The sequence below is a fragment of the Schistocerca gregaria genome, chromosome 2 (assembly GCF_023897955.1).
Source record: "Schistocerca gregaria isolate iqSchGreg1 chromosome 2, iqSchGreg1.2, whole genome shotgun sequence".
NCBI lineage: Eukaryota > Metazoa > Arthropoda > Insecta > Orthoptera > Acrididae > Schistocerca > Schistocerca gregaria.
Genome location: NC_064921.1, coordinates 390,388,572 through 390,395,579, shown reverse-complemented (window position 1 = coordinate 390,395,579; position 7,008 = coordinate 390,388,572). Strand labels below are relative to the sequence as shown.

The window sequence follows — 7,008 nt, the reverse complement described above, 5'->3', positions numbered from 1 at the left end:
AATGTGTAGTTTTTACAGACATAATCTGAAAACAGCACACCATAGAAAGTCCCAAAAGACGTTCAGTATGCCATTCACAGACGGCGTCGACGCCTCCGCTTTTTTGCATATACTCAACAGACGACAGTAACACGACAGACGCAGTTGAAGCAAGCCAGACGGCTTCGACTTAGACAACAAGGGTTCCAACTGTCTTCTGACTACCCTTAACTCACGAGGCGTGGTCTCTTAGACCGCGCCAGATTGTACTAAGTCCTTCTCCTTGGTCAGTTATGGCGAAATGGTTTTATACACGGCCTACCCTCTTTTAATCACCGACCCTAGAAATTATTACTGTCAGTTGCATTATCGCCCTGTTGCTGGCAAATGTTGTTCACATGTGATGGAGTATCCTAGACCGCACTTCGTGAGCTACGCATCTGTTTTAATTAAAAAAATGGTTCAAATGGCTCTGAGCACTATGGGACTCAACTGCTGTGGTCATTAGTCCCCTAGAACTTAGAACTACTTAAACCTAACTAACCTAAGGACATCACGCACATCCATACCCGAGGCAGGATTCGAACCTGCGACCGTAGCAGTCGCACGGTTCCGGACTGCGCGCCTAGAACCGCGAGACCACCGCGGCCGGCTGTTTTAATTAGTTCAGTACCAAATATATTCGCAAGAATGTGACGATTTTACGCAATCTAAGTTTGATGAAGTCAGTGGATGGAGGATGATGTCAGTGATAGAAGAAGACAGCGATTTTTTCAATAGTTAGTGATCAGAATGCTGCTAGCGATCAAGAGGACCTCTGAGAGAAAGAACTTCAGGACAATTGTGATGAGCATCTTCCTGTTTCTCCAACAAAATACTTAATGTGTTAGTTAAAACTAAATGAGTTCTGAGTGACGGCAAAGAAAAATGTAGAACTGAGTATTGAATGTTAATTCTGCAGCCTTTCGTTTTGTAACGATTGAGTTCAGTTTTTATTTGCAAGTTTGAACCCCGGAAATTAGTTTTATGTGAAAATTTGCTTTCTACAGAGATACCACAATTTTTAAGAACGTAAAATTCATTTCTCTAAGAGTTCGTTTATGTGTATTATTGAGAAAGCTTCACAAAAGTATGTGATTTTGCGTGATACAAAAATTAAATTCTACTGGCTTTATTTAGCGCAATACAGTCAACAAGGAGAATATAAACAACACTTATATATTTGTAACCATAAATGTTATACAACTTAAATTAAATTTTCAAAAGATTTACTGCTTAAATTTTGGTTTAAAGATAGGGATCCGAGAGATCATACCTTGTAGTATACGTTACGGAAAAGTCACCTCGTGGATTAAGGGATGGAATAGTTCATTTTGACTGATAGACACTGACCAGAATAACTTAAACGTTCATAGAACTAACAGAAAGATAAAAAACAGTAATAAGAATAGTTAGTAAATAATAGAATGACACAAACAGTGTACAGCAACACTAACATTTCTGTAGCAGTTACAGCGCGTTTGTATTAGAAAAATTAACAGAAGTGTAGTACCAGAAGCACACAAGGCTTTACAGCAGGCATTTTGAGTGTCTTCTGTGCTCAAGCAGCTCAAAGCTCTATGCTGCGATGCTCATCAACAGGTGGACAGTGGAATTGAGAGAGGGCGCTGCTACCCAAGAGCGATATCTTTGGTAGTGTCAGTCTTCAAAGCCTCACACTTTCCTAACTATTGTTATTACTCTCTTCTTGAGTGCAAACATTGTTAAACTTCCACTTCCTTATTTCTTAATTTTAATAAGTGTGAGACGCTGCAATTACAGAAAACTAGAAACAGAAGAAACTGCTACTGGTCCGCCCTGTGTCCACAGGGCCGGACGCAGCAACTAGAACGGCACTGAGCACCGCAGGAATGCGCAGAGTGGAGCCAAGTGCTCGTAGGTGCGCAGCATTGTAGCGATGTGTGCGCGCAATACCGGTGGGAAATGAGAAACGACGTCCATAATGAACCATTTACTTTCACGTACGTATACTGCACTAAACTTGTTTGTTGTGCAGAGCGATGCGGTTTGACGTCCACGCCGGACGCACCGCACTGCGCCGAACCTCTTTCCTTTTTTCGGCGCAGCCCGTGGTGGGTAGCTCGCGCAAATTAACGTGGGACCAGCACGGCAAAGCATTCTCGTCCTGAACACCGGGCGACTCCACTCCGTCGTTCCGAAGGGGTAGCAGCCTCAGTTGACGGTCGTCTGCCGACATTCACAGTTGGGAGCAATCTCCTTGTCTCTTTCCAACACTGCCTTGGAGTACCATAGTTCCAGGAAAAGTTTTTCAGAATCAGGCACGTGTGATTATATGCAATACCATTACACTTTTGTGGAAAGAGCCAAAAATCTCACGATACTGTGCTGCAGTGGCTTGCACGAACCACTAGCTATTTGAATCACAAGATAAAGAGAGTAAAAAAGAAGGAGAAAACTTAGCTACAAGTGCTTCCAAAACCTCCGCTACTTCAGGAGAGACACGGAAGGAGGACAAGAAAACTAAAATAATTTTGACGAACAGGCTGTCAGGCAACTGAAAACTAATTTCCTCCTGGCTCCTATTTCTTATTTTACATTATTTAGTATCGGAGCAGGCACCATTGTCCGCTATACAACATTTTTACTCCTTTTTTTGTTTTATGAGACTTGCTTCTGGCAACAAGAGGCTGGACTTTTTTTTATTTGGTTGACCCTTTGTTTACGAGACTATTTATTTTTCTGCACTCTAGTGAGAAAAACTGACGTTGAAAACCTATATTGATTAAATGATTGGTTTAAATGGCTCTGAGCTCTATGGGACTTAACATCTGAGGTCATCAATCCCCTAGAACTTAGAGCTACTTAAACCTAACTAACCTAAGGACATCACACACATCCATGTCCGAGGCAGGATTCGAACCTGCGATCGTAGTGGTCGTGCAGTTCCAGACTGAAGTGCCTAGAACCGCTGGGCCACACCGGCCGGCAAATGATTGGCCATGCTGACATAACTTCTTAATACCATCGCTTGCTGGCTCACTAGCTGTAGGCCACAAATTATGCGGAATTTGCGGCTGCACGTAGGTTACAGCCGTCGAACTGCACCACTCATTCCGTTTGGTTGTCATTCACTACGGAGGCCCTACCACTACCGCAGTCCACGCTCTACTGCTCAGTCTGTTCAGGTATGGGCCATGTTATTTTATGCATGCTCTAACAGTTTTCCGTCCAGCTTTAAGTTATTCATGTAGCTGACAGCACAACAAACCACAGCGGCGAAAAAAAGTGTCTCCATCTCCGCAATCAACAGCTTATGTATCAACATGGAATTTTCTATGTTCAAAAAAGGTAGGAAGACGGATGTATCAGCCTGTCAAAGATGAAGTCAGTGAGGAGGAGCAAAACGTCGAATTGTGGAAGAAAGCAGATGTGGCCTTTCAAAGAATCCATTCCGGAATTTTTCTTAAGCGATTTAGAGACGTTATATGCTGCACCACTGCTTTGTAATTTGGCATTTGTTATTGACCAATCAAAAAACCGGACAGCTGCAGGCTTTAGAGAGGCCAAGCAGATAGGAAGCTGGCAAGCACGATGTCTTCTCAAACCATGGGTGTGCCGAGCCATCCCGTTTCAGCCACGCAGCGTCTGTCACCGCTTGCAGCCAACCCTGAGAGGTACTCCATGACAGTCATTGACCTGATGCGGGTTATCCAGTCTGCTGTTATTAGATGCCACCTCCGCTATTTGCAAAACTATCAACTGCGTGAAGGCTTCACTCCGTTCCACTGGGTGACAGGGTGGAGGTGGGGGGGGGGGGTGGGTGGGGGGAATCCCGCGCTGCCTACCTGAAAATCCATTGTTCAAAATGGTTCAAATGGCTCTGAGCACTATGGGACTTAACATCGGAGGTCATCAGTCCCCTAGAACTTAGAACCACTTAAATCTAACTACCCTAAGGACATCACACACATCCATGCCCGAGGCGGGATTCGAACCTGCGACCGTAGCAGTCGCGCGGTTCCGGACTGAAGCGCTTAGATCCGCTCGGCCACCGTGGCCGGCAAAAATCATTGTTCTCACCTGGCTCTGACTACGTTAGTTGCTGAACCACCGTTTCCCTATGTGGGTACTCTGTGCTGCTGTCGACTCTCCTCTGCAAGGCACTGTCACTGCACAATTAATAAAATGTTCCGGTCTATTGTGCCGTGGTCAAAAGGACTTCACTTTAAAACCCGACGTTTCGTCCGCATCTGCGGAGGACATTTTCAAGGCAGATCGTAGTTTTGTTGAATGTCCGATTCACAAAATGGCTCTGATCACTATAGGACTCAACTGCTGTGGTCATTAGTCCCCTAGAACTTAGAACTACTTAAACCTAACGACATCACACACATCCATGCCCGAGGCAGGATTCGAATCTGCGACCGTAGCAGTCGCACGGCTCCGGACTGCGCGTCTAGAACCGCGAGACCACCGCGGCCGGCTCCGATTCACACCCTGGGTCGCTACACAGTAGAGCAAAATGTCTTCCGCAGCTGGGGACAAAACGTCGGATTTTAAAGTGAAATCTATTCGGCCATGGCAAAATTGCCCGGAACCTTTTATTTATTGTGACATTTCCGCCTGGAAAGTATACATTTTAGAACCGTCGTTGTAGCCTGCACTGGGGTCCTCGGTTCCTCTCCGTGTGCTGTGGTGCTTCCTGTACTGAGCTGCACATGTGTGCCGAAAGTATGGCCGACTCTCTACGACGCTCACCATATCAGCGTGTTAGCCCCCGGATGAGCCGTGTCGTGCAGCTCCACTTGCCGAGGTGCTGACCGCGTAACTTCGCACCGCTGCCGCCTGTTCTGCGTGGCTACGCTGTGTCTTGGCCCCCTCATCAGGCTGTGTGCTGAGGTCAGCACACTCCATGTCATACAGGGTCAGCCTGCATCTTAGGCTGCTGACCACAGCACAGTATATAATTTGCGGCTTCGCTTTCAAAAGAACGAACGCGGCAACAGGGGTTGCAGAAATTTAAAGGGCTACCTGACTTCAGACTCTCAATTACCAAGTGCATTTAACCTTACCTGTTGATCTTCAGCTGTCTTGACCGTGGCCTCATCTATTCTAATACGAATTTCTGACTATTAATTAAAAGGTTGTAGGTGGCAACAGGGGAATACTATGGACCAGAAGTCGGACAGATCTTTTAAAATCTTGCATATATTTCCATAATGTTAGGTAGCTTGTTACAATTAAATTATCGGAATCTACACGCAAAGAATTACCACAAAACTGACAAAGTAAACGTCTTGCTGCAGGACAAGATAAAGGGAACAATTTGCAACATAAACGAACTTCCTGTTAACTTGTTCAGCATTTGATCAGAGAAAGAGTGTGTGTTTACACTGAGAGATAAATGGTAATTATTATTATTATCCACGAGAAAGAATAAACTGAAGCCCCGGCAGAGGCAGTATACTGTACTATGAAACAAGCATGGTTAGGTTCGTCGCGACTACCTGTCGATATGAAAGCCGCTGCATTTGTGATGGTTCACGACCGAAATAATAGCGGTTGCTTTACGTTTAATGCGAAGCAGCTGGAACCGAATTGTAAGGCCCACAGCTGCTACTGATAACAGAACGCAAGCACAAAGATATACAAATGGCGGTAGCTTCTGCACTACTGAACTCCACAGAGCTACTCCCACTAACCACTGCAACCAACCGAGGACGAGAGGGCCTCTCCCGTCAATTTTGCTATCGAGAATGTGGCAAACCAGTAAGCGTCCGCCGGCAAAAAGAGCCGTAACCAACCTAACCGGAGTGAGGGTTAAGTTTTGTTCTGGCGCGCAAGGCCTGGTCTCACGCTTCTGAAGTTGGTTCCCTGGAGTGGCGCCAACCCGTCGAAAGGGAAGGGGTAGACTAGAGTCCCTCCGCCACGTGGAAGACGTGGTCTTGAATAACGGCTCGAACAGCCTTTGTGGCTGTTCGCCATATTGCAAATTTTTAGGAAATTTAAATCAAGGCTTGGAAAATTACTCCACCCCCTCGAGACAACAGCCCTCAGGTTAGACAAGCTTACGATCATAACTGCCTGCGGGGGAAAAGTAGTTTGATATGTTTTAAATGACGAGTAATTTCATCGTCTTTCTGAACATTAATCGAATATACCTTTGTGGTGCATCGAATGATTCGTAAATTTGCTTGTAGTCTGAATCTACTCTCAGAAAAATAAAATATATTTTGTTATGACACACTTACTTTGTGAGAAAGGCTGGACAGGGGGCTGTCGTTCCTACTACACACTTTGTGGTAGGCTACACAAAAGTTACTGCTCTACAAAGCTAACTTTACGACTGCTTTACTTTACCCACGGAATAAATGAACCAGTGTCTTTACCACTCCATGACATGTCATTGGACGTCCATCTGGCTCCACGCACCTATTGCGCTGCAGGTCAACCTATAATGCCACATCAGATTGTAGCGAGGTGAATAACTACATTCGCCGTCCTAACAGACGCTACATACCGAAAATATAGATCTTTACAATGAAAGGAACACCTATAGCTGCTTACAGGCGTTGATATACGTCAACGGGGACAGATGAAAATGTGTGCCCCGACCGGGACTCGAACCCGGGATCTCCTGCTTACATGGCAGACGCCCTATCCATCTGAGCCACCGAGGTGCGACTGCAGGGATTCATTTCTGGCACGTCTCTCGCGAAACCCACTTTCCCAACGTATTCTCCCGTAGTACTCATTACTCGCGGCGCGTTTCCGATTCCCGTAAGAGTTCGGGCACTGTTTGTGCATTCGCACAGAAGCTAAGGGTGTTCATTTCATTGTAATTTCATTCTAACGAGCTGCATGGTCACCGATGGTATCTGTTCTTTCGGACATGTCCACGAATGTAGTGCGGGACAATACGTTGAGAATGTGGATTTCGCGAGAGGCGTCCCACAGATAAATCCCTGCAGTCGCACTATCCTCTGTGTCCTCGGTGGCTCAGATCTA

The 7,008-nt window shown here is 45.7% G+C and overlaps 1 non-coding gene across 1 annotated transcript; it reads right to left on the bottom strand.

The window, feature by feature from the left end:
• Window positions 1–6,606: 6,606 nt before the first annotated feature.
• Trnat-ugu (transfer RNA threonine (anticodon UGU)) lies at window positions 6,607–6,680 on the bottom strand. The gene has a single exon. It is a non-coding gene; the product is annotated as a tRNA-Thr (tRNA).
• Between the last annotated feature and the right edge of the window lie 328 nt (window positions 6,681–7,008).